Genomic DNA, 12406 nt, shown 5'->3' on the forward strand with positions numbered 1-12406 from the left:
GCTCTTGGTGGGAGATGAGGTGAGCTAGTGGCAGGCAAATCTGTCCTTTAGGTGGTTTCTCTCTGTCCCTTGCAAAACTCACACTCTCCCCATCATTGAGCACAGCTCCACGGGAGGAATCAGTGGCCCAGAGACAAGAAATCTTCCACAGAGGAGCTGCCCCAGCCTCCCTGCCCCCAGCATGTGCCTGCTGCCCGCTGCAGCAAACCCTCCCCGGTCTGCTTGCTGGGAGCCATTCAAAGGCTCCTCTGTTCTCCTCCCTTGCTCAGGGCTGAGCAAGATAGGCAGCCGCAAAGCTGGGCAGGAAATGCTAATCTCCCAGATGTTCTCCTCCGTCCTCCCGACTCTACCACCATCAAGCCCAAATCCTGCACCAAGTGGTGGGAGCAGAACTGGGCCGGCGCAAGGCCAGGGTGTGTCTGCTCTTCTCCCTGCTTTCTATCCCTTCCTAACCTGCTGCCAGGCTGGGCACTCTGGGGGACCCGAGCCTGGGACAGTGTAGAAATGAGGATGAGGCTGTTTTCCCAAAGAAGGAGGGCAGGCAGAGGGCAGAGACCAGGAGGTTACATTTGAGAAGAGAAGCCAGTTTCCTGGCCCCATACCAAACTGGGAGGAGGACCTGACTGACAAGTAGGATATGGGGTCAAGTTCTAAACTGATGCTGCCTGAGATTCCAGCTGAGACTATGGCTGGGGATTGGACCCTGGGTGATGCTTGGTGTGGGAGTGGTTGCAGTGCTTGGGGCCTAAGGCTCTTGCTGTGATATGTATGTACCTGGGATGGACTGTGACTAAGAAAGTTAGGATGGTGTAGATCCTGGCATAGTAACACAAAAAAATTGTTGCCACTGATAGCAGCTGCGGCACTGTTGTGATGCTATGATGCTGGTGTGCTTAGGCTATTGCCAGAACAATCAGATTATGAGAGAGGCTGTTGTGTGTGTTCATGTGGAAAGGAGGGCTGTAACTGAAATGCTGTAAGCCTTGAAGCTGAAGATGTGAGGCTGTCATACCTGAGACTGGCTATAGCTGAGAAGCTGTTCTCTGCTCATATGACGTAGATAGAACTGTAGCTGGATCCATTGCTTAGGTCCTAGGAGATGAAAGGCTGTTGCTAGGAGCCTGTACCTGAGAGGGAGGCTGTTACCTGGGATAAGAGCAGAGCTACGGTTGTGTATAGGACTGTAGCTGGGATGCTATTGGTCCTGAAACTATAGCTGTGATGACAGCATACTGGGGATTGGCTATAGCTAAGATGCTGTTGCCCAGGCTTGTGGCTGGTCTATTACTGTGTGCAGGACTCTAGCTGGGATGCTGTTATGCCTGCAGCCATAGCTCTGAAGCTCAAATGTAGCTGGGAGGCCATTTCCTGGTAATATAGCTGGACCACTCTTGTCTGGGGGATGGAGCCCAGACTCCGTTGCCTAGGAGATGAGAAGCTGTTCCCTGGGAAGCTGTTCTGGGAGGCAGAATGCTACCTGAGATGGGAGCTGATCTTCTGTTGGAGCTGATCTACTGTTGTACTTGGGACGGCTCCCGAGTGGCTGTTGCGTCTGAGGCTGGCTGCGTGGGGGAAGGCGAATGAGTTCTGCCTTGAGGTCTGGGAGATGCCAGGAGCCCAGAGCTGGGTGGGGGCTGGTGCTCTGGGAGGCTTCAGCAGCTGCTTTGCTGTGAAGCTGGGAAGCCTGTTTTCATTACTGTTTTAACTCTTTTTTTAACCTTGTTTTTCTCTCGGCTGCACTTTTGCTCACTCATTAATTTTGGTATTTTTCTCACGGTGCCTCAGCCCCTGTCACGGCTGCCATGGCAACAGGAGACAGTTTGCACAGCGCCAAAATATCTGATCAAAAAATAACCAAAATAAGCAAACACCAAAACGACTGTTCTGGGGGCTCCGGCCAAGGGAGAGCCAATGGCTCAAGTCCAGGAAACTCTAGGCTCCCAAGGGACCCTTTTTCTTCCCCAGGGAAGCTTTGCTAAACCTTCTGATAACCTCGGAGGCCCCTTCCCAAGGGAATCCCCCCAACAAATTCTCCCAGGACTCTAAGATTTCCAATGGTCCCTGCCCAAGAGGTATTGAGAAGATATGAGGAGTGGGGTTCACTTCCCAGGAGCTGAGTCAAACCTCTAAGAAGCTCCCTCCCTGCCCTCACCATACATGTCTGCACTACTCCATCCACCCCTCTTCTGGCCCTCCCTCCTTCCTCAGGCTTCTTTTACTTTCTGTCCTCCCAACCCCTGCATGGCCACCTCCACTCTCTTCTTTTCATACCCCAGCATCCTGACAGGTTGGATAGAGGGGAGGAAGCTGCAGCCTCCAGACCCACCCCCAACTCTTCAACGGAGATATGAGGAGAGATGCCACAAAAGCACCTGACACTCCTAGGCTCTGGCCACCTCCAGCTCCAGCTGCCTGAACAGCCCTGAATACCCACACCCACTCTGATTTCCCCCCAATAGCATTCTAGTTTCCTGGGGACCTCCTTCTCTCAAGTGGGCATGTCCCCAGGAGGAGTAGAACGATAGAGCCTCAGGTGGAAAAGGCAGGGGCAAACAGGTACTACCTGTTTCACTTCTTCACCCGCCAGTTACCCCTCTGATGGGGCTTGTCTAGATTTCTAGAGCACTAAGAACCGGAGCAACAAGAAGGCGCCCTTCAACTCTGCCTGAGTCACATCACAAAATTGTATTTCTGGCTTCCCTTCTTCGTGCCCCTCCAGCAGTGAAAATCTCACTCCCAACAGGTCTTTGTCCCCCTCTGAGAGCTAGAACTCACTTTCTGCTCCTTATGTTCAATTCCTATAGCCCTCTCCCCACCAACAGCAATAGTGGCCTTGGCCTCCTGGCAGAGCCTTCCTGGGCCTGTTACCATAGAAACCGGATAGTCTGTGCAGTGTGAGATGGGGAGGGGAGACAGGAGCAGGGAGGAGGGACCAGACCTCAGGGACAGCCCTAGAAGAAGGGACTTGGGCACTGAGAGGAGGACGCTGCCCCATCCAAAGGGAGGGGGGACCTTGATTTGGAGAGGGGAGAGAGAATCTTTGTAGGTTCTGTCCCTACACAGCTTTCTCTGTTGCCTCCCAAGGAGGCACGCAACTGTCTCCTCACCTGGCACAGAGAAGGGGAGTTCCTCTTTCCCCACACCCCTAAAATCCTTCTTTACCAGGAACTTTCTGATCTGGGACGATTCTCTTTCCCAGGAGGCACCAGTCTTAGTCTAAGACCAGGATCATAGGATACCTTCCCTCCCCCAAGAGCTATGCAATCGCCCCAGACCAGTGACTCTGTGCTCTGAAGGCTGGGCAGCCCTGGGACCCGGTGGCCGCTGCTGACCCCGTGGCGTGGGGCTCTGAAAGGCCCCATTCATCTCTGGGGGCTGAAGGAACCATTGTCCCTGGCAGGGGGTGGTGGAGTCAGTGGGGGGTCTCGACTCAGAAGGAAGGAATGTGTCTGGAGAAGTTGCCCCCAGGGCACCAGTCTCCAGGTCCCCACCACATCTCCATCAGGACCCCCTCACAACCCCAAGCCCTCTCCCCCACTGCTCCCGGCAGCCTTTGCACTTCTCCTAAGGGTGGGAATTGTGGCCGTTTTGGGTAGAAGCCTCGCCCCAACTCTCTGGCTCTCTCTGGAGAAATATTTCTGGGGCTGGGAGCTGTCCAGCACCTCGGGTCCTGACAGACCAACGATTCGCCTAGGTGCCATCACACTAGAAGGGGCTCCGGGCCAGACTCAGCTGGCTGGGAGCTTGGGAGTTCTCCTCCACCTAGGCTGACACTGCAAACCACACCTAGCCTGGGTGGGCATGGGTGCAGCTCTGGACGTGGGCATCCATGGGTGCTGAGAACGGACCCAAGGAGCAACTTGACTCCTGCCCTATCTGAGGAGAATTGAAGGGTCAAGTGCCACCAGGCCACTCCCCTGGAATGCTGCCTCTGATAGAGTTAAAGGAAAAACTGGGAGAGGTCAGGCCCTGCCTCCCTTCCCCGTCTCTGCCTCGCCTCTGTCTCTGTTTTCCTAACTCTCTCCACCCTCCTCCTCTCTTTCGCTCCCTGCTGGGTTGGGGGCTGCTGAATTATCATTTCCCAGCTCTGCTAATGTGCTCCCTGCTGCGGGGAGGGATCATAATTCTGGGGGATGATTAAGTTTCAAATTGTTTTTCTCTGTGTTGTTGAAGATGAGGCTTTAATATGGTCCCTCCCCAGATAGGGAACCTGGCCTGGCCCCAGCTGCTTTCCCTATCCTCCTTTGCCAGCCCTCTCCTCTGATAGACCAGGTCTGGGCACATGTCCCTTTGTCCTACCTTTGACTCAAACAGGAATATATATAATGTGGTGGTGAGAAATACTGGTTTTGAAGTCAGACAAGTCAAGATTCAAGTCCTAACTCTGCCACTTACTATCTGTGTGATCTTGGATGAGTTACACTGTCTGAGCCTCAGTTTCTTCATGTATAAAATGAAGATACTTTAACAGTTGCCTCATAGAGAGTTTTGGGTGTTTAAATCCATAATGCATGTCAAATGCTTAGCAGAGTGCCTGGCTCATGGTAAAACTTGATAAATATTAGTGGTTATAAGTATGCACATACCCCATCCTGTGTGATCCTGCCTCCCCCATCCTTCCTAACTTTGTTCTTCAGTTTAGTAAATGTATATCTAATGCCTGCTATTTTCCAGGCATTGGGCACTAGAAATCAAGTTATTCAGGAGTGAGGAGGTTGGTTTTCTTGTTTATCTCCCCTTAAGTACCCCTTCATTCGCCTCCTTTCCTCTTTTCAATTTAAGTTCACTCCCAGTTTACTCTCCCATATACTTCCAGCTCTTCCTTCATTATTCCTACTTCATTCGTTCTCTGCAGTCTTATCACTTCACCTTGATTCTTATCCTCCTAACAGACACACACACAAACACACAAACATCTTTTATCTGCTACATGATTCTCCATCCCATTTGGGGCTATCATACTAAATAAAGGGGGCTGAATTTTCAAGCTAGGAGAGAGAATCCCGAATCATGCTCTGTGCGTGTGTGTGTGCGTGTGTGTTTGTATCTAAGGATCACACATATTCAGTGTGCATTCAGTGGTGGATCTGTAACAGACTTCTGAACTCACACATTTGAACTGTGTACTTATTTGCCTTCTATCCCCTTTGTATAAGCCTTATAGGCCTTGAAATATGTCTATTCCTTTTTGTGCTATCTACCTACTCTGCCCCACCTCTATCTTTGTTATACCCTAATTGGGAAAGCCTACTGGTTGTCAGGAACAGAAGCTGATTTATGATAGTGTATTTTTGTTTTTGCTCAACTGGTTTCCTACCTACCCTTCATTATACTGACCAGTTAGTCCAAGAAGTCTTTCCACAACTCTTTGAGGGCTTGATTCAGTGCAGGAAACAGAAACTACTCTAGGTGTTTTAAACTGAAGGGAATTTAATATAGGGGATTGAGTCCTTACAAAAATATTTTTAAAGATTTGTGGAGTGGACTCCTAGAGGCTGTACCAAGAGGGCTAGGACATAGTCCATAATGAGAAATGGGGACTCAAAAGGCCACCATTGGTACTATTGAATTAAAGATCACACTGCCAAAGCTTTGCCATCTAGGAATTAGGAAGAAGAGACCAGGAAGCTGGAATAACTGCTGCAGGAGAACTGCACCTCTCCAGAATCCTGCTTACCAGCAGAAAGCCTAAAACAGTAGAAAGAAGGCTCTTGCCACTTTCTGCCTTCCAGTCACACAAGTGCACTTAACTGTAAGGGAGTCAGGGAAATGTAGTCTAGCTTTCTAGTCTCCAGAACAGAGTAGAAGAAAGTAACAATAGAGGATGCATGCCCACTGACCCTATTTAACGCTAATTTGGACCTTGCCCTTTAGCAGTTCACAGACTAGAGGAGAAAACACCAGGATCAATGCAGGCTAAAAAGATGAGCCAGAAAATATCTGTCACAGACCAAATTTCAGCTGCATGGGGTCTGGGACCCTGATGGTCTTAAACTGAGTCCAGACCTACTTTGGAGCTCAGGCTCTGCTAATCACTGGAGGAATAAAACTGAGGTGAGCACATGAGGGAGAGGTGGGGGAAAAAGAGACCATGACCCGGTGTCCACAATAGTTCTCATTTTCTAGACGGGGCTCTGCACAATAATCCAGGATCCTAAGTGAGATCCCAAGGAAACAGCCCATGCTCCGTAGTAGATCCTCCCTCATACTGGCTGGGTTGGGTTTATGTGACCCTGTGTGGCTCATCTGTCACTTACCTCAAACCATCAGTCTAAATTAAGCCCTCAACATCACCACTGGGGGAAGAGAAGTCCAGAGGGAAGGCTAAAGTGGGCCCAACTTTCAAGCAGGAGGGCCTGAACCCAGACATGTTTTCCTGGGGAATATCCAGGAACTGGCACCTTCTAGCAGTATGTATCTGCTTCCTCCTGCAATTCCAGATGTTTTGGCATCTTTCCTCTTCTTTGACCTGAGTCTAGGTGCTTCTAGGACAAGATCCCAAATAAACCCCAAGTTTATAAATGGTGTCAGTTTCTATCTTCTGAGTAAGTATGAAAGTCTAAGGATAAGGGATAGGCTGGCATTTCCCCATGGGCTTAAAATTGTTGTTCAGTCGCTAAGTCGTTTCTGACTCTTTGTGACCCCATGAACTGCAACACACCAGGCTTCCCTGTCCTTCACTATCTCCCTGAGTTTGCTCAAACTTATGTCCATTGAGTTAGTGATGCTATCTAACCATCTCATCCTGTGCTGCCCCTTTCTCTTCTTGCCCTCACTCTTTCCCAGCATCAGAGTCTTTTCCAGTGAGTCGGCTCTTCACATCAGTTGGCTAAAATATTGGAGCTTTCTCATCAGTCCTTCCAATGAATATTTAGGATTGATTTTCTTTAGGATTGACTGGTTTGATCCCCTTGCAGTCCATGGTCCACTGGAGAAGGGAATGGCAAACCACTTCAGTATTCTTGCCTCGAGAACCCCATGAACAGTATGAATAGGGCTTAAAATGGAAGGTAGTATATCCTGGTGGGTAAAAACTTGGCCTCTAGAGTCCTGTTCTGACTCAACTCCTTCCTAGTTTGGTCCTCGGTTACCTTGGGCCAATGACACAATCTCTCTGAGCTTGTTCCCCATCTGTAAAGGGGAATAATACATACTTGCCTCTCAAGACGGTTGGAGAACTAATTGAAATAATTATATATGTAACTATTGTTAAGTGCTTGATTCAGTTCTTGGCACATAGTAAGCTTTCAGTAAATGCCAGCTGTTAGTATTTTGTTATTATTATTGATGTTGTACATTCTCAGCAACAAACAGCTTCCATTTTATTTACCAGGAGACATCTAGAAGAGGGGCTTCCTCATACAAGGCTTGCTCTAGAATTATGAGTTCCTAGTCATTGGGAAAAGTGGGGAGCCAGACCAGGCAGGATGCCCCTCTTTCTTCCAGCTGAGAAGTCTCTGTCAGCTTAAATCCTAGTGCTGTCTCCATGTGGACCTGTTCAGACATCTTAACATCACCCAGGGAAGTGGACCTGATGTCACTCTGGCAGGTAAGGAAACGCAAGACTAGTGATATCCACAGGCCCAGGATTTTAAAGGTTTGGAATTATCTGCTCTGACCTTTTGTGCCCCCTTTTCTCCTTTCCTTTCCTCAAACCCTCCAATTTCATTTAAATTTTATTGAACATCTACTATGTACCAGGCAACATGTTAGGCACTAGGGGTACAGTGAAGATCAGAGAGAAAGACAGCCCCTAACCTACTGGAGCTCTCAGTTTTATTGCAGCCACAAACTATGCAACTATAATGACACAAATAATCATTTAATTACAGTTATAGTGGTTGCATCTAAGGAAAATGACAGGAGTAATGAGAGTGGATGATGGAGGAACTTAACCTCCCTTGTTAGTCTAGAGGAAGAGGGAGCGGGCAGGAAAAGCCAGATCAGACCTGAAGAATGAGTAAGAGTCAGCCAGCCACACAAGGGGAAGTGCCCTGGGCAAAGGGAGTTCCTGCCAAAATGTTAGATGATAACTTTATGGTGTGTTGCCTTCACCAGAGGTATTTGATTCTTGACTGGGGACTCCCAAAGGGATAAATATTTAATGGTGGGGTTTTTGAGAGACATGTGACCAGCTGATAGGGTAAGGAGGCCTTCTCAGCAGCATTCAAGCCACACCATGTGTCCAGGAAGCCTATCTCTGGGTATGCGTTCTGTGTTGAAATGTAAATGCATGTTTGAGACTGTGAATGTAGGTGCAGGTGTGTGTGAGTAAATGCAGAGCTATAACTAATAATTTTGACATCTGAGCCACGCAGCAGAAACATATCTTTAAATCCAGGGATATGCCAATTCATGGGGGAGATGCAGGAGAACCAAGAAGGAAAACTTCCCCTGCATGCGCATAGGGCCCCCATCAGGTAAACCCCGCACCCTTGACCTTGGACATCCCAGATCATCCATCTCTGCCAAGTGTCAGGGGCAGACTAAGCAGCCCTGCTAGCGAAGCATTGGTATTGAAGGTGGGGGAGGAGGAGAGGCTTTAAAATTTGCACAGTCTTTTAGAAAATTGATATTTAGGACATCGGCATCCTCCCTATTTTTGTTCCTGGGCCCTCAGTGAGTGCCACGTGCTCAGTTGTGTCCAACTCTTTGCAACTCCGTGGACCGTAGCCTGCCGGCTCTTTAGTCTATGGAATTTTCCATGTAAGAATATTAGAGTGGGTTGCCATTTCCTCCTCCAGGGGATCTTCCAGACCCAGGGACAGAACCCTCATCTCCTGTGTCTCCTGCATTGCAGGAAGATTCTTCACCTGCTGAGCCATTGGGGAAGGCCCTGGTGAGTGAGCATACCTTTACTGAGACTTTGAATGTGTGCATACATCTATGTGTGTGTGAATGCTGACTGTACGTACTTATGTGGCTATGAGGAGGTGTTTGGGACCAGTGTCAACTGTGATAACTAAGAGTCTGGGGCTGGCAGGCATGTTCCTGTGTTCCTCCTCTCCCATTATGCCTGTCTCCACTGATCTCATGAGATGCAGAGGCTAGGATTATCTGCTGGTCAGGGCTGAGTCCTTTCATATTCATGGACCGAAAATGTACTGACCACAAGGCAAGCAGAAATAATATGCTCACCTTCACCTCCATCCCATAAAGCAAGTGGAACCTGGGCCCTTTGCAGTGAATGAGCTTCAATAATTCATCCCAGCTGCGGGTGTGGTATTGACATAAAGCTAATTTAACACTGGGAAGCCAAGGGAGGTGAGGAGCAATTATGCCTTCACCTGCAGCCTGGTCACTCTGCTGGCTCTCTGATGCTATGTTGGAAAGCAGAATCCTCCCCCTCCAGGGGGGAGGTCACTTGTCCCTTTCCCTCCTTGTAGGCAGTTGACTTTCTGAGGCTAAGATGATGTTCTGTTTTCTTCTTGAGAATATTCTTGAATAGAGGCTTCCCATCCCCATTTCAGGACTTGAACTTCCCAAAAGTGACAGGGATGTTTCTTATGTCAGACCAAGTTCTCCGGTATCTCTTTCTGAGGCATCAAAACCATTGGCACTTTCTATAGTGTGTGATGGGTTTTAGAGAAGTGAGGTAGAGTTTTGCTGGACAGAGAGGGAATCTATGGTTAATGTTTTAAATGACATCCAACAACTCTATTTGATTTTCTTTCTCAAAAATAAAAATCACTCATTCAACATCCAGAAAATGCTCATTGAGTTCCTTTCTTCCTTTATTCAATAAATGCTTAATAAGCACCTACAGGTACTAAAAGAACCAAACAGTCTGAACCCTTGCCTTCATGTGGGTTTATATGATAACAGGAGAGAGAAACATTAAACAGATATACACATGAATAAGTGCAAACTGTTGCTAATGCTACTTATTTGTATTCACTCACTCATTCAAATACCAATACAATGAGGGAGAGTAATAGGGAACAGCTTTGGAAGAAAAGGCCTCTCTGGAGCCCTGAAGGTTGAGTAGCCTGGGGAAGAGAGTGGGCAGAGTAAAGCAGGGGAGGGAAAGGCACGTGTTCAGTGCTTTGCTTCTTGCTGCAAGTAGATGGTGAAGCTTTCCTGGGGCCTGATGGGAGAAAAGGAATTGGAAAAGAAAGAGCTGAGTTCAAATTCTGCCTTTGCCACTTTATAGTTAGGTGGCCTTGGGCAAGCTACTTCTCTCTTTCAAGTCTCAGTCACCTCTTCTATAAAATGGAGATGGTAACATTTCCCACTTTATCGGACTGTTGTGAAAAATTAAGTAAAATAATGCTCTAAAGTGCTTACCAGTGCTTGGCGTATGGTAAGTGTCAATAAATTACTATTATTGCTATTATGATTATCCTCAAACGCTCCAAGTTCTTTATTACCCCCAGGCTTTGGCACAGTTTGTTCCCTTTGCCTGGATCACACCCCATTCCCTTTACTCACTTATATGCATCTGTCAAGTAACAGCTGAAATGTATTTCCCTGGAAGGACTTTCCTGACCCTAGATCAATGGCTCTCAAACTTTAGTGCATGTAAGAATCGTGTGTGTGTGTGAGTATGGCTTATTACAAAGCAGATTCTCAGTCTGACAAAGTACCATGGTAATGTGAGACAAAACATCATGGGAAACTGAAACTGAATGAGAGATACACAGGAACTCTTGACTGTCTTTGCAACTTTCCTGTAAATCTAAGATTATTCTAAAGTATTAATTAAAAAGTTTATTTAAAAAAAGATTCCTATGCAAGTCACAGCATAATGAGATAACACCACATACTATTAAAAAGAGAGAGAGTAATAAGTGCTGGCTAGGATGTGGAGAAACTGAAACACTTGTGCACTGTTGGTAGGAATGTAAAATGGTACAGCCACTTTGGAAAATAGTATAACAATTCCTCAAAAACTTAAAATAGAATTACCATGTTCCACCAATTCCAACTCTCGGTATAACCCTCAAAGAATGCAAAACAGGGTCTGAAAGAGATATTTATACACCCATGTTTACAGCAGCACTATTCACAATGGAAGCAGGCCAAATGTTCCTTGATGGATGAATCACTAAACAAAATGTGGTATATACACGCAATGGAATATTACTCAGCCTTAAAAAGGAAGGAAATTTTGACATATACTACAATATGGATGAAACTCGAGGACCTTAATGCTAATTGAAATAAATCAGTGACAAAACAATGAATACTATATGAATCCATGTATACGAGGTATTTAGAGTAGTCAAATTTATACAGATGAAAAATATAATAGGGTTTCTAGGAGCTTGAAAAAAAGGAAACTGGAGTTTTTTTTAAATGTGTATAGAGTTTGCTTTGCAAGATGAAAAAATTTTGGTGGATAGGTTGCACAGCAATGTGAATATACTTAACACTATCGAACTGTATACTTTTTTAAAAAGTTAAGATGGTAAATTTTATGTTATGTCTATTTTACCACAATTTAAAAAATTCAGATAGCAGATTCATGGGCCCCGTCTTCAGAGCTTTTGATTCAGTGAAGAAATGGAAAAGCTGACCCTAAAATTCATATGGAATTACAAGGAACCCTGACTAGCCAAAATAATCTTGAAAAAGAACAAAGTTGGGGGATTCACATTTCCTGATTTCAAAACTTACCATAAAGCTACAATAATTAAAATAGTGTGGTACTGGCATAAGGATAGACGTATAGATCAGTGGAATAGAATTGGGGGTTCAGAAATAGACTCATATATCTACAGTTAATTGAGTTTTGACAAGAATGCCAAGAATATTTTATGGAGAAAGAATAGTTTCTTCAACGCTTGGTGCAGAAAAAACCAGAGATCCTTATGCAAAAAGAAAGAGGAGAAGAGGGAAGAGAAGAAGAGAAGCTGGACCCCTACTTTACACTATACATAAAGATTAACTCAGCGTGGATCAAAGGCCTGTGAGAAGAATGCATAACAGCAAATCTTCATGACCTGGGTTTGGCAACGGTCTTAAATGTGACACCAAAAACACAAGTAACAAAAGAAAAAATGGACATATTGGACATCATCAAATTTAAAACTTTTGTGCATTGAAAGACACCATTAAGAAAGCGGAAAGACATTTTGCAAGTTATATTTCCAATAAGGTTCTATATGGAACTCTTACAACTCAGCGACAAAAAGACAAATAACCCAATTTAAAAATGAGCAAAGGGCTTGAATAGACATTTCTCCAAAGATTGTACAAGTAGCCAATAAGTACATGAAAAGATGCTCAACATCATTAGTCAGGGAAACAGAAATCAAAACCACAATGAGATACCACTTTACATCCCCTAGGATGGCTGTAGTAAAACAAACAGAGCAAACAAACAAATGAACTCACCAAAACAAAAAACAACTGTTGGCAAGGATGTGATGACTTTGGAACCCCTGTACATTTCTGGGGAAAT

This window comes from Budorcas taxicolor, chromosome 7, assembly GCF_023091745.1.
Source record: "Budorcas taxicolor isolate Tak-1 chromosome 7, Takin1.1, whole genome shotgun sequence".
NCBI lineage: Eukaryota > Metazoa > Chordata > Mammalia > Artiodactyla > Bovidae > Budorcas > Budorcas taxicolor.